This window comes from Podarcis liolepis (genome assembly GCF_965112155.1).
Source record: "Podarcis liolepis genome assembly, chromosome: 2".
NCBI lineage: Eukaryota > Metazoa > Chordata > Lepidosauria > Squamata > Lacertidae > Podarcis > Podarcis liolepis.
In genome coordinates, this window is record NC_139555.1 from 104,821,127 (window position 1) to 104,844,896 (window position 23,770).

At 48.4% G+C, this 23,770-nt stretch overlaps 1 protein-coding gene across 3 annotated transcripts in view; it reads right to left on the reverse strand.

Moving 5' to 3' along the window:
• The window catches only part of LOC310701686 (G-protein coupled receptor 22-like), a 42,074-nt gene extending 19,934 nt beyond the window's left edge, over positions 1-22,140 (reverse strand). The window contains exons 1-2 of one of the 3 annotated variants that reach the window (XM_083492956.1): positions 20,953-22,139; positions 20,367-20,630 (exon numbers count right to left, since the gene is read on the reverse strand). The gene's annotated coding sequence lies outside the window, so the exon portion shown is untranslated. Of the gene's footprint in view, positions 1-20,366; positions 20,631-20,707 lie in introns of all 3 variants that reach the window. The other 2 variants (XM_083492958.1, XM_083492957.1) reach the window with 2 other exon arrangements.
• Between the last annotated feature and the right edge of the window lie 1,630 nt (positions 22,141-23,770).

The window sequence follows — 23,770 nt, forward strand, 5'->3', positions numbered from 1 at the left end:
AGGCAGGCAGAAATCCCCTCCCCGACTGAAAGCAAAGCTAACAAAACGTGGATTCACCCAGGATTGGTTTTTCCTAAATCTGTAGTGGGGGCTGGGATCAAATACACCAACAGCCTCCAGTTCTGTGCGATGGTATTAAGCACCTGGGAATGAAGGGAACTGCTGATGCCAACAGAAGGCACAACTGGAGTCCTCAAGCCACAGCTGGGTCCCATCTCTGGGCATCATTGGGGGCGGTGCTAGCACCTTAGCACAAGCTCTTGTCCCTGTGCAAAACTTGCCATTAAAGGGCACTTCCACACCAAGGGACAGGGGATAGTGAGGAAGGCACCTACTGGTGGAACACTAGGCTTGGGTGACCTGCTGGACTGAGCCCAGGTGGCATGTACTGCATCAGAAGGTAAAAGGTAAAGGGACCCCTGATCGTTAGGTCCAGTCACGGACGACTCTGGGGTTTGCAGCGCTCATCTCGCTTTACTGGCCAAGGGAGCGGGCGTACAGCTTCCGGGTCATGTGGCCAGCATGACTAAGCCGCTTCTGGTGAACCAGAGCAATGCACGGAAATGCCGTTTACCTTCCCGCCGGAGCGGTACCTATTTATCTATTTGCACTTTGATGTGCTTTCGAACTGCTAGGTTGGCAGGAGCAGGCACTGAACTACGGGAGCTCACCCTGTCACGGGGATTTGAACCGCCGACCCTCTGATCGGCAGGCCCTAGGCTCTGTGGTTTAGACCACAGCGCCACCCACGTCCCATATGCATCAGAAGGTAGTTACCACAATAACCAAGCAGAACAGGCTCTGCATGCCCAGCACTCTCAGATGTGCAGGAGTCAGTGGCAGGCTTTTTAGGATGGGGCAGAAGTGAGGAAGGAAGAAGGGCTCCACCCTGGTCTATACAAATAACCTTATTCCACAGTGGGATTAATGGCCTGAGAGCTAGAGGGCAAAAACAAGAAACCCTGTGGCACCTTAGAAGCTAACAAATGTACTGCAGCATAAGCATTCAGAGGCTACTTTGATAGATACACGTGGGCATAATCCTTGATTTAATTGACAGCTATGGGCCACCTAATTAACCGGGTGGCGGGGCCATCTAACGAATCCACACCTACATTCACAATTTGCATAATTTCCCTCTTGATGTTTTCATTTTGACTTTTGCTGCTATTTAGCAAAGTTCCCATTACTGCAGTCTTGGACTGGCTCCTTGCATAAGATAGCAGTAGCCTGGCCACAGCTATCTACACCATGGTCATCTCTAGAGTGAACTACTGACAATCTACTACTGTATGCAGAGCTGCCTTTGAAGACTTCTCAGAAACTTCGGTTACCACAAAACGCACCTGTCAGGTTACCATGCAGAATAGGCAGCACCAGACTAAAACAGTAGGAGTGTGCACCATCCACTAGATTCAGTTCGGACCATGATTTAGTGCCTTGGGGAAACAGCTCACCTTGCTTTGTAGGCTGTCTGATTTTGTTCTGAGTCTGTTCAAATCCTGTTAGTTTCTCTCCCCCAATCCACCCTTAATTCACTATTTGGATTTTTTTTTTTTTAAAGGCTTTAACTCCCTCCCCTTTCAGCAGAAGTGGATAAAATTTGTAGGCACACTAGTGCCTCCAAAGTGGATAAAGCCTGCCAAATTTCAGACAAATAGGCCCAGGGGCTATTGTGCAAGACACCTTTTGGAAGAAAATAAAACACTAAGGGGGAAAAACAACACTTCAATATTTATTTATGGGCAGAATTTATGTATGTATGTATGTATGAGCGGTGTGGAGAGAGTCTCTTCCTTTAAATTCCTAGGAGTTTATCTCAGTGAATACCTTACTTGGAAAATCAATACAACCTAGGTGGTTAAGAAAGCCCAACAGAGACTCCATCTCCTCAGAGTACTGCGAAAGAACGATGTCAATCAACATTTGATGATCTCCTTCTATCGGTCCACAATAGAAAGTGTGGTATGCTGGTTTGAACATCAACTGATAGGAAGTGCCTACAGAGGGTGGTGAATACAGCACAAGATATTATGGGCTGTCCCGTGAATCCACTGGATGACATTGCGGAAGAACGTTGCCTCAGGAGAGTGAGGAAAATTCTCAGGGATGATTCACACCCTGGCCGGCACTTTCTTGATCTCCTGCCCTTGGGCAGAAGATATAGAAGCGTGATTAGTCACACCAACAGGGTAAAGAACAGCTTCTATCCGTGGGCTGTTAGGCTGCTGAATGAAAAGATAACAACAGGGCAACTGACTTTTGGGTTTGGTGGGTGTGCGTCAGTAAACGAGGGGAATTGAGACTAAGAGAGCAGAGTGGAGGGGTGCTCGTGTAATCTCACTGTATACAAGTTGTACAAGTGACAATAAAGTATTTCAATTACATAACCTTTGCAGGAAATGTTGCCAATTTTGAGAACAGGGATACTGCCAAATTTCAGATAGATAGGTGCAGTGATTTTCCTGCAAGGGCAGCTTTTACAGTTTTAGGGTGAAAAAGGAATCACTTAAACTTCCCATGTGTTTCGTGTAGAATTAAAATGAAATTTACAGGCATTAGTGAGAAGTGCCCCTCTGGATAAGAAATCTGCCAAACTGCAGTCAAATAGCCCCAGGGACTTTTGTGCTAAGTGCCTTTACCATTGATTCCGGGGTGGGAAGAACTAAAAGGGATTTGCTTCCTGGGTAAAACCATTCGCTCTGATCATGAGCTAGGTCTGTCAGTTGTGAAGGAGCTCTCCACCCATGCCGATGACTTAGAGATGCAAGTTCTGCTCTTGCAAAGATGCTCCTTTCCCCAAAGCATTGGGATTGGAGAGCACTTGTGAAATAAATACACCTGATTACAAGCTATACCTGTCAGGTGCAAAGGAGCACATTCCATCCCCTCTTGCCTCAGTCTGGCATTTTCCTTAAGCTAGAGAAATAACTTTTGGTTTCTGCAAAGCTCACTACCACCACCACTGAACCACCAAGGCACAATGAAGCACTTCAGGGGACCCTGCTTCAACTCATGCAGCTTCATGTAAAGGTATAGGTAAAGGGACCCCTGACCATTAGGTCCAGTCGTGGCCGACTCTGGGGTTGCGGCGCTCATCTCGCTTTATTGGCCGAGGGAGCCGGCGTACAGCTTCCGGGTCATGTGGCCAGCATGACTAAGCCGCTTCTGGCGAACCAGAGCAGCGCACGGAAACGCCGTTTACCTTCCCGCCAGAGTGGTACCTACTTATCTACTTGTACTTTGATGTGCTTTCGAACTGCTAGGTGAGTAGGCGCAGGGACCGAGCAACGGGAGCTCACCCCGTCGCAGGGATTCGAACCGCTGACCTTCTGATCGGCAAGTCCTAGGCTCTGTGGTTTAGACCACAGCGCCACCCGCGTTCCACGCAGCTTCATATAGATCAGGGTTTACAGCCATGGGCACCAGGTGTTTTGGACTACAATTCCCATTATCCCTGACCACTGGTTCTGATAGCTAGGGATGATGGGAGTTGTAGTCCGAAAACAGCTGGAGACCCAAGTTTGGGAAACCCCGATATCGATCCTGCCCCTAAACCCCTCGAAGCACCCTGTCTCAGCTCAAGATCTGTCCAAATCTGATGCACACCCCTACCAGATATGCGGAGTTGATCCACTGGTCTAAGACAGAGCTGCATCTGTCCATGTTAACTGGGTGGGCTACTGGTTTGGTTCAGTGTGGCCATGTTTTAAGGAAGAGCTAGTTATGGAGTGAAAAGCTGTGACTACAGGATAGCGGCAGTACTATTAGGTAGTTTCCCCCCCTGACATGACTATTGCTTCCATGTAGGGGGAAAAAGCTTGTGTTTGGGCATGTGTACATAGGGAAGCAACACTGTACAAGATCAGTGTTATAAGAATTTTAAGGTCAGTTATAAAAAAATTAATGTTCATAACTGTATATATAAACCACATGTCTGAAACCCCACAGAAAAGGTCTTGAAGAAATTGACCTCAAATATTTCCCTGCAAGGTCAAAGTGGGAAACCTCCCCATTGTCTCTTTCCTCACAAATCTTAAGGGCACATTCAAGATATGGTGTGAGCCTGTGACCTAGATTCAGGAATTAAGTAGTTATCATAACAAAAGAGTGGCCAAAACCCAGATAATGCAATCAGGTAACTTGCCAGACAGGAGATAAACAACGCACTCAGATTTCTGTTGTAGACCGCCTTTTCTGTGATGTAGGTATGATGTATCTGGGGGGTGGTCTTGGGCTACACGCCTTCTGTGATGTATGTATGATGTTTCTGGGATGGTCTTGGACTCCAGGGTGGGCAATTTAAAATGTCTATATAAGGGCTTGTACACATGGCTCTGGGTCCTCCTCCTCTCTCCTGCGGGTGAGGGGAGCACCCTGTTGCAACAGTTAATAAAGATCAGGCTTACTAGCTGCTTTGCTTCTCAATATTCTCTGGTTGGTCTCTGTTATTTTCTCCTACCGATAGAGAACCTACAAAAGGACTCTATATGGGTTCTTGAGTACACCATAAGGGAAAAGGAGCAGTTTTTTTACTTATATCATCAGGTTATCTGTCTACCTAGCTTAGCACTGCCTATTCTGGATGGTGGCATGTGTGCAGGATCTTACAAAACACGGGAGGCCTTTCCCATGACCTGCTACCTAATCCTCAAGGAAAAAACCCACCAACAACTAGAAATGGCAGGGATTGAACCCCAGACTGCCTGTAAACAAGCTGAATGAATGCACTACTGAGCTACAGCCTCCCCCCCTTAACACACATACCTGTGCGCATGTTTCGCTGCACATGCATGCGCTCATTACACATAAGGACATAAGACACTTTCCCCTTACTACCCAAAGAATATCCACACAGGAAAAAGGTTGACTGTGAAGCAAGCCTTCTCTCCCCCCCCCCCCCCGTCTCCCAGCCACTGTCTGCTGCATTTCAGGCTGTTAACTAAGACTCTTGGTGCACAAAGTCCCTTCCGCACGCTGACTTGTCCTGGGGGCTGCTTCACTGCTGTGAGAACCCTTGTACGGCTGGGGATATTAAAGGCATAAATCTCCACAGAGCTGGCAGGAGGGGACGTGGGCCACAGCCGCTAACAGACCCATCCGTCAACAGCGGCAGCGTGGAAGGTGGGGTGTGTGTCTCGCTCGCGTGACTCATTATAGAGGTGCTGTAAGATGCTGGGAGTGTCAGGGACAAGGGATGAGTCTCACTCCTCCAAACCCAGAAAGGAGCTATTGTGCAGCTAATATTTTATCGGGATTTTTTTTTTAATTGGGGGGGGATGAGTCAGGGGAGCAGCCCTTTCTTAAGCATCCCAAGAGCAAGGAAAGGTGAGAAACCTACTGGAACTGATGAGAGGAAATTACGTAAGGTCACAAAAGAAAGCAGTGACAGGGGCTGGCCCCTTGGCACGCGTAGGGCTCTGCCCCAACCATGGGCGAAGCTGAGATTAATGGAAGAGGAGGCCTACAGCCAGGCAGGTAGCGGCTGGCTGAGGGCAGACAGAGGTTGGAGCGCAGAGGCCTAATGGACCAGCCTGCACAGAGCCACTGCGTGGGGTTCCTTCTAGACCAGGGGGGCACAGAGCCACCAAAAATTGTTTGGGACAGCAAAACCCGAGAATAAGCATGGAACGTGGGGACCTCTCTCAAGCAGAGTGTGAAGAATCCAGAGACGAAGAGGCAGTCTCTTCCTTATGGTCCAGTAAGTTGGGAGATCGAAATGGACTCAAATCCTTGCTCCGCCATGAATTTACAAGATGGCCTTGAGGAAGAAAAGACTCTCGCAGCTTGCACTTCCTGCCTGAACAATGCAGAAGGGCACAAGCTGCTAGATGCGATGGATCAGAATCTCATTTTTGAAAAGAAATAAATTATAGCGGCCCAAGGGAGAGGGGAACCAGAATGCACCTGAAGTTCCGGAGAAACCTTTTTGCTCTTCAGTATGGTACCGCTCCGGCGGGAAGGTAAACGGCGTTTCCGTGTGCTGCTCTGGTTCGCCAGAAGCGGCTTAGTCATGCTGGCCACATGACCCGGAAGCTGTATGCCGGCTCCCTCAGCCAATAAAGCGAGATGAGCGCCGCAACACCAGAGTCGGCCACGACTGGACCTAACGGTCAGGGGTCCCTTTACCTTTATTCTCCTTGCTTAAATTATCTCTCTAAAGCTGAAATTTGCTCCATGGGCATAGGAAACATACCTGCATGCATGTCTCTTTAAATAAACACATGTGATCTGTCTTGCAGGGCTGTTGTTTTAGGATAACATGTTCTAACCTCCTCTCCTGCTTTCTTTTAACAGCAACAACGAGGTGCAGAAACCAGCAGGCATCATTTTTCACAGTGTGTCCGTCTGCACACCAAGCAACTGTTAACTGCACACTGGCCAGTTGAAAACCTGGTAACCCCCAGATGAGAAAAGGATTGTGAAATAATTTGCATATTTAAAGGATGCAAAAAACCAAATAAGTGGTAGGTAATGGCTGAGGAGATAAGACCAAACAAACTTGTCTATTACTTTAAAAAGAAAAGAAAAAAGGCTGCAACCTTGTTCATATTTAGTAGGGTTTACTCCCAATTATCACCACCATCATCATATATTTATAACATAACAAATGATTTCTATAAAAACAGCCTGGCATCAGCCCTTTAATTAAAAGCAGTCAGTTCCCAAAATCCTGTTGGAACAAAAATAATCTTGACTTGTCGGTGGAAGAACAACATGGAGGGAACCAGTCTAGCTTCACTAGGGAAGGAGTACTGCAGTCTGGGAGCAGCCACTGAGAAGGCCCTGTCCTGAATCCCCACCCTGTAAGGGTGGTGGGACCAAGGGAAGGGCCTCCCCAAAGACCTCAGGCAGGTTTGTATGAGGGAAATATGGTATTTTAAATAGCTTGGACGCAAGCCATGTAGGGCTTTATAAAAAAGTATGCATAGGATTGCAGCCCTGGAAAACCACTGAGACTTTAGAATGGGATTTCCCACAGCCAGGGAGTACAGTCATACCTCGGCACCAGAACACCTTGGGAGTCGAATGTTCCGGCTCCCGAACAATCGAAAACTGGAAGTGAGTGTTCCAGTTTTCAAACGTTCTTTTGGAAGCCGAACATCTGACAGGGCTTCTGCGGCTTCCAATCAGAAGCCGCACTTTTGTTTCCGAGTGTTTCGGACTTCCGAAACGGATTCTGTTCGACTTCCGAGGTGTGACTGTACTGTACTCTATCAATGCTCTGAGTTCCTCTCCTCTTCTTGTACACTCATCCACATCATTATTTTCTGTTAAGTCCCAGCACTCCCTGCTCCAGCCATTTACAAAAATACAGTGATACCTCGGGTTAAGAGAACTCAATTTGTTCTGGAGGTCCGTTCTTAATCTGAAACTGTTCTTAACTTGAGGTACCACTTTAGCTAATGGGGCCTCCCACTGCCGCCGTGCGATTTCTGTTCTCATCCTGAAGCAAAGTTCTTAACCCGAGGTACTATTTCTGGGTTAGCGGAGTCTGTAACCTGAAGTTCACGTCTGTAACCCGAGGTACCACCGTAAAATAAAATGAAATCTGAATGCCATTTTTAAAAAAAGAATGAACTGTACAGTATTATGCATACAGTAACATTTGCTCCTTACCATGGTGTGATTAGGGGCTTTGTGGTTGCAGAATTTCCGAATGCCTTAGCACGGAACTGCAAGGGCCTCTGCTTTTAAGGTTAAATGAAGCATACCCCCAGCTTCTTTCCCCCATTCCAGGACACAGTGTCAACTCACCCTCCCCAATATGTGTTTGCATGTAAATTAATACAAAGCCTTCAAAGCCTGGCACCACAGCAACCTGCTAATGAGGCTAATGAAGCAATGTCAACTGTGTCTGCTTCAAGGATAACGAGCTCAGCAGCCGCTCATGAGGCAAGACAGTGTACTGTGACACACATGCCTGGAGGGCTGGGCAAATAAAGCCCGCCTGGACCCAAGGAAAGAGAGGGATGATTGTCTACTCTTCATTTCCCTGGGGAAAGGGAATTTTATATCCCATGGAATTTAGAGAGGGAAATCATATGCTGCAATGCTCACAATGCAGAGGAACCCTGACAGAGCCTCCTGCAAGAAAAGGGAAATCCATTTCATCTTAAAATATTGAAAAGATGGGGATTAATACATGGAAGGATGTGAGATATTATTATTATTGTTATTATTATTATTTAAAAAACAGCACTTAGATGCTGGTAAGGGATGGTGGACACTAGCACATCTCCAGTGAGTCAAATGCCAGCTTTCCCCAGAGAGATGAATATTTGCTACTTGTGCCTTTTAAGATGAAGAAATGCAACGGAAGAACCAGCAAGGGGGAAGTTAGAAAGAGCTGGGAACTGTGCAGGAGGCGGCGTTTCCACAGACTGAGCCGAAACTATTAAGAGTGCAATATTCAATTAATCAGCTGCGATTTCATTGACTAGAAAAGACCAAATAATCAGCAGGGGATTTTGATTTATTTTTAAATACAAGTGCGTACAAAAACTGAAGATGGCAAACAAACCCCGTCTTATTAGCATTTCCAGAGAGGAAATTAGTCTCTCGTTAGTCTCAAACAAGCATCTTTGTTAGCGTTAAGTCTCTTGCAGCAGCAAGTACAAAGGATCTGGTGGCACCTTAAAAGCTAAGAAATTCATCGTGGCATAAGCTTTCAGGGATTCAAGATCCCTTTGTCAGATCCATGAAGTGGAATCTTAGCTGGCAGGTATATGAAAGAGAGAAAATGGCAAGGCAGGAGTTTAAAGGCAATTCTTATCGGAGGCGTTTTATTTGTATTGTATGAGAAAGGGATGGAGGTGCTGCTTCTACGAAGAAATAATAATAATAATAATAATAATAATAATAATAATAATAATAATATATTACTTATGCCCTGCCCATCTGGCTGGGTTTCCCCAGCCTCTCTGGGCGGCTTCCAACAAAATATTAAAATACAGTAATGCATCAAACATTAAAAGCTTCCCTAAACAGGGCTGCCTTCAGATGTCTTCTAAAAGTCTGGTAGTTGTTGTTCTCTTTGACATCTGGTAGGAGGGCGTTCCACAGGGCGGGTGCCACTACCGAGAAGGCTCCCCGCCTGTTTCTCTGTAATTATTATTATTGGTAGTAATAATAATACATTTATTACTTATACCCTGCCCATCTGGCTGGGTTTCCCCAGACTCTCTGGGCGGCTCCCAACAGAATATTAAAAACACGGCAAAACGTCAAACATTTAAAACTTCCCTAAACAGGGCTGCCTTCAGATGCCTTCGTGATACATGCACACACACACACACACACACACACCATTTGGAAGCAAAAGAAGTATGCTTTGTTTCATTAGTTTCGGTTCCCTCCATATGCAAATTCAGAAATATTTTGATTAATCAGTTAATCAGCTGCAACTTATAAGATTAATCAACTAAGTTTTCTTTAGTGACAGGCCTACTAATTACCTGAGGGAGGTTCCCCCCCCCTTAGTAGTGATTTACATCTCATGAATCGGTAAAGAAGCCGTGTCGTGTACAATGAATTCTGAAAGCAAAGCACTGTAAAAGGTACACAGGTCTCCTGAAAAAATTGAGTGTCTGTACTGTATTAAACATTTCACAGAATCGTAGGGTCAGAAGGGTCCACTGAGGGTCATCTAGTCCAACCCCCTGCAGTGTAGGAATCTCAGCTAAAGCATCCCCAATAGGTGGCCATCCAACCTTTGCTTTAAAACCTCCAGAGAAAGAGAGTCCACAACCTCCCGAGGGAGTCCATTTCACTGTCAAACAGCTCTTACTGCCAGAAAGTTATTCCTGACGTTTAGTTCAGAATCTCCTTTATTGTAACGTGAAGACATTGGTTCGAGTCCTACCCTCCAGAGCTGCAGAAAACAAGCTTGTTTCATCTTCCATGGGACAGCCCTTGAAAGATAGCTCATAATATCAATACAGTGGCACCTCGGTTTTTGAACAGCTTACTTCACGAACAACCTGGAACCTGAACGCTGCAAAACTGGAAGTAGGTGTTCCGGTTTTCGAACTTTTTTCAGAAGCCTAATGTGCTCCATTTTGAGACCCCCTGTGTTTCCTCTTGCGCTGCTAATTTGTGTCCCCCACCCCTCCATTGTAATTCAAGCCTTCCGTTTCTGATTGCAGTGTTCTGAGGTGATATTTGGAGCTTATATTTGGTGCTTTTGTTTTTGCTATTTTGCATTTTTTGTTTTGAGGCTTTTTCAGTTAATTTGTTTTTGTGACTGTGTGGATCCCAGTTCAGCTACTGATTGATTGATTGATTGATTGAGTGAGTGACTGCAGAAATGGATAAAAGTCCCCCATCCAAACAATGACTATCACCATCAGTGCAGGTAAGGAAAAAATAATAATTTTAATTTTTATCATCTACAATACTGTTTTATTTATAGTATAGTACATTGATTATTGGTTTCATTTTATGGATCAATGGTCTCGTTATATAGTAAAATTCATGTTAAATTGCTGTTTTAGGGGTTGTTTTTAAAAGTCTGGAATGGATTAATCCGTTTTGCATTACTTTCTATGGGAAAGTATGCCTTGGTTTTGGAACGCTTTGGTTTTGGAACAAGTCTTCCAGAACGGATTAAATTTGAGAACCAAGGTGCCACTGTACTGCACCCAGGGTCAGAGGCTGTATACTTCGTTGAATATCAGTTTCTGGGAATTTGGAGAGGTAGAATGCCACCCCCCAATTTCTTTTTTTTGGGGGGGTAGGCCTCCCAGAGGCATCAAGTTGGCCACCGTGGGAGCAGACTGCTATGTGGGCAGAGCTCTCCTTAGGTTATCTAATCATTTCCTTAGCCAGATGGTCCACAGTAGCAGTCATTTAAACTATCTGGAAAAGCTGTGTATATTTATCCAAGCGATGTGACAGAGTTAGTTGCTATCTCAAAAATTTGTGTTCCGTGTGGCAAGATGGTTGCTATCTTGCCTATTATTAAACCACTTTCTCCATTGGATAATCCTGCACTACACTGATTCTCTGTTCTGCTAGGTTCCCGATATGCCCACTATTCCAATCGTCTCATTTCGTACCAAGCACTCCAGTTTGTCAAAAAAAATGGATGTACCGTGCCATATTAGAAGCAAAAAAAACTTGTTCTGATGAACTGGAAGAGCCGCAAAAAGATTCCATTGAGCACATTGATTGACAATAAGGACTAGCCACATACGAACGAATTGCATGTCGACGCAAATTAAGAATGGATAAATATGAAGAAATCTGGAAGGAATATTTAAGCGATAAGGCGGACGGTGGTGGGAAGTAGGGGGATGAGAGGTGGGGAAATATTGTTAAAAAGGTGTAGTCATAGGTACAGTGGTACCTCGGGTTAAGTACTTAATTCGTTCCGGAAGTCTGTTCTTAACCTGAAACTATTCTTAACCTGAAGCACCACTTTAGCTAATGGGGCCTCCTGCTGCCACAGAAGCACAATTGATGTTCTCATCCTGAAGCAAAGTTCTTAATCTGAAGCACTATTTCTGGGTTAGCGGAGTCTGTAACCTGAAGCGTATGTAATCTGAAGCATATGTAACCCGAGGTACCACTGTACTTCAAAAAGGCTCTGTTCCACACACAAAAAATGCCACAACAAATTTGTTAAAAGGCTCTTAACCTGAGGTAATATTTCTGGGGTAGCGGAGTGTGTAACCTGAAGCGTATGTAACCCGAGGTACCACTGTATATCAGTACTCAAATCTGAAATGTTAAATTGTGTTATTGCGGTTTTTGTTGTATGTGTTTATTGTGGTTGTTGTCTGTATTGAAAAAAAACGATTAAATAAATTAAAAAATACCAAGCACTCCAGTTCCCCCACCTTGGCTTTGGGGAGAAGGAAGCCTTTTCTACTCCAAGCCAAACAATACTCTGTCCTGCTACTCTCTGCACTGGCTCAATGATGGTTGCAGCGCTGCAAGCATGGAACAGGGACACTGCAGTTAATATTCCAGGCTAATCCAAAATGAAAACGGTATATAATCCTTTGCACGGGCCATGAAATGATCTGGCTTGGAGCCCACCTTTCTTTTTTTCTTTTTTCTTTTTTGAGACTGGCCTGGGCTGCTCTCTTGTCGAAAAGAACATCCAGGTTGCTAAACAAGGGTTAACAATGAGTGCTGCCTTTTCCCCATTTAGGACACCAGTCGATCCCTCGCCTTTCATGTTGCGCAACTGAGCATGACAGAAACAGCGCAAGGCAAAGGCAGCAAGGTGTGCACAGGCCGGCAGGGGGTTGGGGAGGAATAAGCGGAGTTTTAATTTAACCAAAACAATTACATGCACAGAGATTTCATCAGTAATGACTTTTCTTCTTCTTTAATCCTTCGAACGAGGCAGCACTTTGTGAGAGATGGAGGGGGGCCAACGTTTCTGCACAAAAGTGTTGCGCTCTTGTTCTCGCGCAGCCAAGGTCACCGTTCAATACCTTTCCGTTCCAGAAAAAAAGACCAGCCTGCAGGTGACTGAAAGGCACAGTATGGCTTGTGACGAGTGGACCGGCTTTCTTGACCTAATTCAGGACCCGGGTAGGGAACTGGCTGCCCTCAATGAGAAACAGCCAAGCTGTTGGGCAGCGAGTGCCAAAATGGGCGTAGCTCAGGGGAACAGCACCTGCTTTGCATGCAGAAGGTTCCAGGTTCAAGACATGGCATCTTCCTCAGGCAAGGCTGGGGGCATGAAGCTCTGGAGGGTTGCTGCCAGTCAGTTCAGACAGCACTGAGCTGGGTGGACTGAAGAATAAAAAGAGTTTTGATTTGATATCCTGCTTTATTACTACCCTAAGGAGTCTCAAAGCGGCTAACATTCTCCTTTCCCTTCCTCCCCCACAAGAAACACTCTGTGAGGTGAGTGGGGCTGAGAGACTTCAAAGAAGTGTGACTGGCCCAAGGTCACCCAGCAGCTGCATGTGGAGGAGCGGGGAAGCGAACCCGGTTCACCAGATTACGAGTCTACTGCTCTTAACCACTACACCACACTGGCTCTCATCTGATTCATTGTAAGGCAGCTTCCCATCTCCCTATTCAGGGTGCAAATGTGTTGCACAGTCTTCCAGTGCTTGATGATGGGCCAGGATTGGCGTGGTGGCGCTGGAAGGGGTTTCTAGAAAGTATTCATATGCCAGCTGCACCAAGAACCCTACAACCCACTTTTCACAGGTTTCTGTTGCAGAATTTTGTTATGGGAAAGCTCTGGGACACAGCTGGGCTTCTGCAGCAAACATTCACCGATTGCATTTATACTTCACCTTTTCCTCCCAGGAGCTCAAAGGAATGTGCATGGTTCCCCCACCTCCAATCCTCCTCATTTAATGTTCACAACAACCCTGTGATGTAGGACAGGCTGAGAGGCAGTGTCTGGGTCAAGGTCACCCAGCGAGCGCCAGATTTGAACCCTGGTCTCTCCCAGCTCCTGGTCTGACACTCTAGCCAGTATACCACACTGTCTCTTTACAGTGAAAACCATTTGGTGGATGATGCTCTTGAGCACACCCCCTTTGACCCAGTGTGCAATTAACACAGTGAAAAGGAAAAGGCTTCCAGCTGGGTTAGTATGAAACTGCATACTATATAGACCATCGTCTAAGGCAGGGGTCAGCAGACGTTTTCAGCAGGGGGCTGGTCCACTGTCCCTCAGACCTTGTGGGGGGCTGGACTATATATTTTTTTTGGGGGGGAATGAACGAATTCCTATGCCCCAAAAATAACCCAGCGATGCATTTTAAATAAAAGGACACATTCTACTCATGTAAAACACGTTGATTCCCAGATCAGCAGGCCAGATTTAGAAGGTGATTGGGCCGGATCCAGCCCCTGGGCCTTAATTTGCCTACCCATGGTCTAAGGTTATGGGACTCTTATGCAGAAAAGCAAATGAAATTTGACTGAGCGCATCCTATGTAAATTGGAGGGGGGAGGGGCCGTGAAGTAGGCTTCAGGGGATGCAATGCAGCAAGCTGTCAATCACTCAGTATCTGAAAATTCCATTCTTCGCCCCCAGCAAGTGGAAGGAGACCAACTATTAACGGGTGTTGAAGTGACAGAGATGAGACAGAGCGGGAGAAAGACGGGAGCGAATACTTGCTGTGTTATATTGGTAAGCGGCATCATCTGCGATGCATCCCACACAATGCCTGGTTCTTATTAGAAACATGCAAGATTTCCCTGTTGTGGACCCTCAAACTCTACTCCCCTCTGCCCCAGCCCTACACGCCAGGAAAAGGAGAGAGATCTGTAAAGCCATCCAACCCCCCCCCCCCAAATCTCTCTGATACTTGGAAGGAACCATGAAACCAATATGTACCATTTAGGGTCCGTGCGCGAGCTGCATTGTGTGTGTGCTTTATGGGCACTCGGCTAATGTGCCGAATGACCCCTGGGCATAGACACAGACTTATGAAATAAGGGTGGCAGGTACCGCTCTGCACGGCCCATTAACCCCCATGCTGCCCGCGGAGGCTCATAGACCGAACCACAAGAGGAGATGATCTGCTGTGAAGATGATGAAATCTGTCTAGTTTGACCAACAACACTTGAGCTGTCCAAGTACATATCTCTGCCTTCTGTGTGTGTGTGTGTGTGTGTGTGTGTGTGTGGAACCGTAACAGCATCCAGTGCAACTGACTTTCGGGGTTGGTCTGTTGTGCGACAAACACACAGAGTGCAATGAGATTGAGTGTTTGGGGGGGGGAGGCTCGGTTAATTTCATTGTACACAGGTTGTACATTGACAATAAAGGTATTATTATTATTATTATTATTAGCTCACAGTCCCACCTTCCCAGTTCCTAACCCAGTTACAAAATACATATGAATCCCTGTAGAGTTTAGACAGCAGGACTGTAACTGCTACATAACCCTATACAGTGGTACCTCAGGTTAAGTACTTAATTCGTTCTGGAGGTCCGTTCGTAACCTGAAACTGTTCTTAACCTGAAGCACCACTTTAGCTAATGGGGCCTCCTGCTGCCGCCACGCCACTGGAGCACGATTTCTGTTCTCATCCTGAAGCAAAGTTCTTAACCTGAAGCACTATTTCTGGGTTAGTGGAGTCTGTAACCTGAAGCGTATGTAACCTGAGGTACCACTGTACAGTGGTACCTCAAGTTACAAACACCTCAGGTTACAAATACTTCGGGTTACAGACTCCACTAACCCGGAAGTAGTACCTCAGGTTAAGAACTTTACCTCAGGATGAGAACAGAAATTGCACGCCAGCGGCACGGCAGGCTCCATTAGTTAAAGTGGTACCTCAGGTTAAGAACGGACCTCCGGAACGAATTAAGTTCGTAACCAGAGGTACCACTATACACCCATGAAGATAGGGTGCCTCCCTAGCTTAAATCTCAGGGCTTAACCCTGGAAGAGGTGAAGAAAAAAACTGAGAGAGAGGGAGAGAGAGAGAGGGCTGCATGTATTAAGAACAGCATTAGACTTTTGCTGGGGGAAGACCTGTGTTCAAATCCCAGCCATGAAACTCCTTGGGTCAGTCAGTATAGCTCAATTCATACAGACTCCCTTTGCGTAATGAGCATCGTGTGAGGTGAAGAGGTCAAGGTATGCTCACTGGCCTTCCTCCTGCCATTGTGTCTCTCGTCAGCAGCTACACTTTGGAGAAGGTCTGAATCAGAGAGGCTAGTGCAGTGTTTCCCAGACTTGGGTCTGCACCTGTTTTTGGACCAGAACTCCAATCATCCCCAGCTAGCAGGACCTGTGGGCAAGGATGATGGGAACTATAGTACAAAAACAGCTGGAGGCCCATGTTTGGGAAACATTGGGCTAGCATGTGTGTAGGCTTCTGGCACAACCAAGAACCCTGATTGCCAAGGCCAGACTTTAAAAGATTCCCCAGTTATGGCTCCCTGCGCAGTGCTGTTGACAATGCCCTTCCCATCAAAGTCCCCATGCAGTATGGCTGCTGGCTGCCAGTCACTCAGCAGTCACTCACATATGTGTTAGCCCAGCAACACTTTTTTATTGCCAATGAGCTGCCACTTAGCCCTGTTTTGTGGCAAGCCGCCGCCATCTTGAATTCTCCCAGGAAGCAATGCCTGATGTCGGTACTGTACTGGATTGATAGCATGAGACAGGGATATACGCACACCAGCCTTCAAGTCTGGGCCACCCTACTCAGGCAATTGCCTGGATCACCTACCCAAACCCAATTTCTATATAGTTAAAAAAAAGGTAAAGGATCCTGGGACAGTTACATCCAATCGAAGGCGACTATGGGGTTGTGGCGCTCATCTCGCTTTCAGGCTGAGGGAGCCGGCATTTGTCCACAGACAGCTTTCCAGGTCATGTGGCTAGCAGGACTAAACTGCTTCTGGTGCTTAAGAAAATGATGAAATTTGAGGTAATATTATGTTTAAGTTAAATATGATAAAAATATTCAAAATTGCGGATATAATACTCGAGAACTATAAAATAAGATTTGAAACAAGGCAATAAATTGCTGCTTATAACTATATGACTGAGAACGCAGGAAAGGGTGATGTGAGGAAGTCCAAAGATTATGAAAATATGATTTATGGTTAAATTGATTTTGAAGTATTCCTTGTCTTTTCATTCTATGTCTATTCTTTAAATCTCTTCTGGTTTTTTTTTTTGTTTTGTTGTATGGTGATGGTAGTGTATATGTTTGTTGGTTTGTTTTTTGTTTAAAATATGCAATAAATATTTTATAAAATAAATAAATAAATAAACCGCTTCTGGTGCAATCTCTAAAGTGATTGTCAGGTTTTTACAGGCAATTAAGTATACAATCTTTATGCAATACAGTGGTACCTCGGGTTACATATGCTTCAGGTTACATACGCTTCAGGTTACAGACTCTGCTAACCCAGAAATAGTACCTCAGGTTTAGAACTTTGCTTCAGGATGAGAACAGAAATTGTGCTCTGGTGGTGCGGCAGCAGCAGGAGGCCCCATTAGCTAAAGTGGTGCTTCAAGTTAAGCAGTTTCAGGTTAAGAACGGACCTCCGGAACGAATTAAGTACTTAACCTGAGGTACCACTGTACTTAGCTGATTTCTGTTTTTTAACCTTTAAATGGCTTTATTTATATACAATTGTTTGTAAACCACTCTGATTATTATTTTTTAATAGATAGTGGTTTGGAAATATTTTAAATATATAAGTAAATAAATAAAATAATGTGGACTAGAACCCCCATTTCCTAGTCCATAAGACCACATTGAAAGATTGGGGAGAAATGCCAGCCACGTACCACCTTAACTGTGAGAATGGTAGGGAGGATTAAAGCGCATTAAATATTCAGAATCTTGACTATCGAAACCTGTAGAATAATTCAGGGAGGCAGCGGCAAAATGGTAAGAGCTATCCTTATGCTCAAGGCTGGACTGACTCCAAAAATAAACATCTCCCCCTTCTCCCCTCTCCATTAACATGCGCGGCAGTGGGCTACAAAGGAAGACCAGGAGCCTGGCAGCCACAGAACCACAACATCAATGCTAACACAGTATCAGGGCACCTCCCAACCAATCAGTTATCCTCCCAAGCCCTGCAGCTTGGCAAAGAAACATCATTATCTTCATTTTATAAGTGAGGCACAGAGTGAGATTGACTTGGCCACGTTGGAAAAATGAGTCTGCTCTAGAGTTGCAAGCAATAATAAATCAAAGACAGCCAACTCCCTCCCCCAAAACACACATACACTCGACAGAATACACTTTTCACCCACGGAAGACTAAAATCTGGACTCCTAACTCCCTACATATTCCCCTTTCCTCACCCAAAGACATTTCCTAAGTCAAATACTAAGACAAAAAGAGACAAACGGAAGCCCCAAATCCTATTCCCTGTCCTCCCACCAACTATGCCGTAAAACCCACTTTCGGGAAATTACAGGTGCCCCATACATATATCGAAATGTGCACACTAAGGCCGATTTCTGTTCAGAGATCCAAAATGAGACATTGCACTTCTCAGGGCAGAGAAACACTTCCCACACAGGAAAAAGCTATACTGTATGTAGATCACCTCTCAATTGCCTATAGATAATCTCTTCTTACAGCCAGCCAACTAAGTATCCTAGACACAGGCACATTGTGTTCTAGTGTCTCTCCGAGTCAAACACAAGCACAGCCATGCCTGGTGCCCCAAGGTACGTTTCACACATTGCTCAGTGAACGCACGCTCAACAGGCAGATGCAGCCAACCACGTACCCCTGACTAGCATATATGCCTGTTTGCAAACATGTCTATTGCATCCACATCTTGCAATTTAGGTGTAGACTTTTAAGCCGCTCAGAGCGTACACCATGCACCTAAATCGTAAGATGCTAAAGGAGGCTTCGGTATATAAAACTCCCTTGGTGCCACACAACCAATTAAGATTACAAAACAAAGAAATGATGAAGATTAAAGCACAGAGATAAGCAGCCAGAAACCCAATACAATCCAGCAAAACTATACCATAGAACAAAAATACAGAACATGCTGAAATGTTCAGGCAACTTGGTGGTGAATCTTTGCTTGGTCCTGGCCTGGCTTCAATCAAGTAGGAATTATATAGACTGGGAGCCACAAACAAAAAGGTGCTATTTCCCCCTCTGGTTACCTCCCACCCACCCTGGGGTGGTGGGCCTTGTGGGACCCAGGGAAGCACCTTTGATAAGAGGCGTAAATATGTAATGGTTGAAGAGGAACTGGGATAGCTCAGTCGGCAGAGCATGAGACTCTTAATGCCAGGATCATGGGTTCGAGCCCCACCTTGGGCAAAAGATTTCTGCACTGCAGAGGGTTGGACTAGATGACCCTCATGGTTCCCTCCCAACCCTATGATTCTGTGACCGAGATTGCAATGGCGGAGTGGAAGCATAGCTGGCGTCTGTCTCTGGTTCATTTGCCCACCCTTCCCTGTTCTATGTGGAACAAACCCCTGGGCAGAATCTTGGCCCCTGCATGAAGGGGGGAATGGCAAGGACTATGGGGCAGAGAGTCGCTGGCACCCATAAGGTGGCAGGCCAGCAGAGGTTTGCCAAGGGGTTTCCAGCTAGTCTGGCACCTCCAACCCAATCCTCATCTGCTCCCTTCAGAGGATGAGGGAGTCTCATTGGCCCCCATTTCCCTCCTCCCTCAAAGAGTGGAAATCTCTCCACCTCAAAAATTAAAGGCTTCCGAGATTGCCCCACAGCCAGGGGTGCCAACTTGGATAAATATTGGGGAGGTGGCAGGTAAACCCCGCCCTGCGTAATCGACCACATGATGGGGCGCATCCACACCGTTTGAATGGTAATGCCCATCAACTTTAGGGCAATGCCCATCATTTTTATAGGGGAGGGCCCACAGCACCTCCCCAAGAATCCAGGCTGCTACGTCCTTCGAAGGAGACCTGGCTCGCTCCAAACCTACCTTCTCCCATCCCTTCCAGAGGAGGCCCAGGAATCCCAAGCTAAGCTGCCACTCCGCCCCCTCGACTGCCCTGAAGTCACGACACCCCCGCCGCCTCCCCTCTCTCCTCGGTCCCGGCTTTTAACCCGCCCCTTCCTCCTTCCAGGCAAACAAACAAGCAAAAAGCGCGGGCGGGCTCCCCCCTCTTCTCCATCCTCCCTCATAAGTCCCGAGTGCCCGACGCCGGCCCAGCCCGGACGGAGCCACGTCCACCTTAGAGGGCAACGCGCCGCCGCCCCCGCTCCTGCTGCCCAACCTGCCCGGCTGCCCTCCCCGCTCGCGCAGAAAGCCGCAGCCGCAGGTCGCTTCCCAAGGTCAGCGGGGAAGAAGCCCAGAGCTGCTTCCCGGCTAGGACTGCTGCCAGCCGGCCCGCAGCTCCTCGCCTTCCCGGGCTACTCCCTCGACCCTCCGCGACGAGGGAAAGCCAGAGCTCTGCTGGGAAGCCCCGACGACGAGGCCACCTTGGCGCCAAAAGGGGGACAGCAGGTGGGTGGGTGGGTATGTGGCGGGCAGAGGTGGCAGCGGCGTCTGCCCCCCGGTCTTTGCGCAAGGGCAAGACTTCGCCTGAGCTCGGGCACCTGTTTACAAACGCGAGGCTCGCCCCGAGGCCATGGTGCCTCGGAGCATGTGCAGAAAGCGGCTCGCTCTCTCTCCAACGGGCACCGTTCTCCTCCCACCTAAGCATGTCCCCCCGAAGAAAGCCGCCTCCTGACGAGGGACGTTCCTTGCGCGCCGACCCCCTGCCTTTCTCCTAAGCCAGCCCGGGGGGGGGAGCGTCCCTCCCTTTCTCCCGGCCGTCCCCCTCCCCTCCAACCGGGCTCGTTATCCCGTCTGGAACTCTTGGGCATTTGCAGCCCTGGCCTGGCCCGCCTTTGCGGCCGCGGACATCCCTGCTGCCTCCCGCGCCCGTCCCCGGAGCAGCGGGGGCGCTCACCTGGGGCCGACGGCTCGTATCTCAGCGGCGGCGGCGGAGGCGAAGGCGCAAGCCCGGCTGCGGCATCTCCGTGCGGCTGCCCAGGAGCTGCTGCTCGCCATCATCCCCGTCAGCAGCACTGCCGCTTCGCCTCCTCCTCCTCCACCAGCCCCCAGCGCCACCCTCCAGCTCGGCGGGCTCCGCTGCTTTCTCTCCCAGCCTGTGCAGCCGGCGACAGGCTCGTGGCCGCGCCGCGCGCCGCTGCCTGCCTGCACATCTGGGGAGCTGCGCGAGAGAGAGCGCAAAACATTAAAAAGCGCGCGCGCGCAAAAACCTCCTTCGCGCTTCGCAGCAGGACGAACCTGGGCGCGCCGTCGCCGCAGAGAGCCTCGCGCCTCTCTTGCCAACAGCCGGCAGCTCCCACGGCCCGGGCTGGATGGCGCGCAGCGGCGCGAGGGAAGGAGGGGCTTGGCACGTGCTGCTGCTGCTGCTCCTCCTCGCCAGCTCCTGCCCTCTCCGCGCAGCCACAGGGCGAGGGAGGGCCCAAGGGCGCTGCCCCGCCGCCCTCTCCACCTGCAGGGAGCGCTCGCGGATATAGGAAACTAACCCCGTTCTTTCGCCCTGGACAGGTAGAGGTAGCCATTCTTAATGCTGCTCTGTGGGGCGCTTGGCCGCAGACCCGCGAGCGGCCCTCTAAGGCCTTCTCTTCCGGTAGGGAGCGAGAGGAAGTGTGACCCCCTCGAGCAACTCAGCAGAAAAGCCCCCGCTCTTCTTCCGCCGAAGCAATTCAGCGCTGCGCCCTAGAAGGAGTGGAGAGGTCTGAAGCTCCTCTCCGGGGAACCCTGGGCCGCTTAACTTGTCTACCCCACAGGGTGGTTGAGGACCTGGTCTGGAACTCCTTGGAGAAGAGGCGGACTGTGCATGCACTACATGTCTATATAAAATTGCTAGGCCTGGGTACGAGTTTGTGTGGCTTTGCGGAGATCACCACCAGCTTGCAACCCTATTCGGAATACAGTGGTACCTCGGGTTACATACGTTTCAGGTTACAGACTCCGCTAACCCAGAAATAGTACCTCGGATTAAGAACTTTGCTTCAGGATGAGAACAGAAATCGTGCTCCGGCGGCGCGGCGGCAGCGGGAGGCCCCATTAGCTAAAGTGGTGCTTCAGGTTAAGAGCAGTTTCAGGTTAAGAACGGACCTCTGGAACGAAATAAGTACTTAACCCGAGGTACCACTGTACTGATTTGGGAGAGCCAGCAGCTATGGCAATGGCTCGCCTCCCCAAAAGGGTATGGGAGAATGTGATGCCAACGTTCAATACCAAGACAAATGTCTGCCTCGCCTGCGTGTTGAGCATGCTGCTTTATGGAAGCGAGTCATGAGCAACTTTCAGCCGCCAGGAGCGGTGCCTCAATGCATGCCACATGTGCTACGTCAGGAAGGTTTTGGGCATTGCATGGGCAGTTTCAAACAAAGACGCGCTTTTCCAAGCCCACCTTCCTGTCGTAGCGACATCTACACAGGCTTGGTCTTGTCCACAGAATGGAAGATGGCAGGATCCCCAAGGACTTGCTCTGTGGGGAGCTGGCTTCAGGCACCAGGCCCGTCGGCAGTCCAGCTCTCCGTTACAAAGACGTCAGCAAATATGGCGTGAAGGCTGGCAACATCTACCCCACCCTGTGGGGATCCCTTGCAGATGACCGCAGGTCAAGCAGTGACCAGAGGAGGAAGGATTCCTGGGGAGAAACACAGAGAGAAGAAACGCCACGGTGCATCTGCAACAGCACAATCAGATGCCTTCATCTGTCCCAGCTGCAGCAAAACATGTCTCTCCTGTACCGGCCACAGCAGCCACAGCAACCTTCAAACAGTTTGACTTCACCTGCAAAGGCGTACTCCTCCATTGTCCCCCGAGACAGACGCCAACAACTTGATGCTTTGCGATGCTGCGGTGAGTGAACAACCTCGTTCATGTCCCAGAATGGCTTCTGGCACCTTATTATGTTCATGGGAGAATTGCATGCTTGGAATGTTAGGGAAGCAAAACCCACCAGAGCAGGAACTCCAGGTCCAGCGGACCCAGACTTCGCTCCCCATCAGTCTCCCCACCACTGGCACGGTTGCCCAAGAGGGAAGGTGACCCTCAGGCTGCAGAACAGCTCCCCACTTTCTGCATCACAATTTTAAAGTAATGCAGCTTCCTTCTTCCCTCCCCTCCACCTAGCACCAGAGTGGGGTGCTGATCAAAGCTTTGGGTATGCGATGAAACCGCTGTTTTGAAGACAAAGAAACACAGCCAGTGAGAGGGAGACAGGGCCGGCCCACCCTTGAGGCATGGTGAGGCTACTGCCTCGGGCGGCAGGTTCCGCAGGGGCAGCAGATCCTGCCTCCAGATAATGCATCACCCTTTGCTGCTGTGGCAGCTGCAGCACGCTCCTTGGAGGCTGGATCTGCCAGCCCTGGAGGGAGATCTGTGAGCTGGGGTGTATGCAGACCTCCTGTAAGACAGTGGATCTGCTGCCAGGAAGGCATGCACAGAGGGTCATATGAAGCTGCAAAATACCGAGTCAGACCATTGGCCCATCTGACTCAATATTGTCAACACTGATTGGCAGCAGCTCTCCAGGGTTTCAGGCAGTCGTCTCCCCTACCCCAGAATGGGGTCCTGAATGGGGTCACTGTGCCCCTGAAGGACCAGGTGCGCAGCCTGGGAGTAATTTTGGACTCGCAGCTGTCCATGGAGGCGCAGGTCAGTTCTGTGTCCAGGGCAGCTGTTTATCAACTCCATCTGGTATGTAGGCTGAGACCCTATCTGCCCGCCAGACTGTCTTGCCAGAGTGGTGCATGCTGTAGTTATCTCCCGCTTGGACTACTGCAATGCGCTCTATATGGGGCTACCTTGGAAGGTGACCCGGAAACTACAGCTAATCCAGAATGCGGCAGCTTGACAGGTAACTGGGAGCAGCCGCCGAGACCACATAACACCGTTCTTGAAAGACCTACACTGGCTCCCAGTATGTTTACGAGCACAATTCAAAGTGTTGGTGCTGACCTTTAAAGCCCTAAACGGCTTCGGTCTAGTATATCTGAAGGAGCGTCTCCACCCCCATTGTTCTGCCAGGACACTGAGGTCCAGTGCCGAGGGCCTTCTGTCGGTTCCCTCTCTGCGAGAAGCCAGGGTACAAGGAACCAGGCAGAGGGCCTTCTCGATAGTGGCACCTGCCCTGTGGAACGCCCTCCCACCAGATATCAAAGAGAAAAACAACTACCAGACTTTTAGAAGACATCTGAAGACAGCCCTGTTTAGGGAAGCTTTTAATGTTTAATAGGTTATTGTATTTTAATATTCCGCTGGAAGCCGCCCAGAGTGGCTGGAGAAACCCAGCCAGATGGGTGGGGTATCAATAAATTATTATTATTA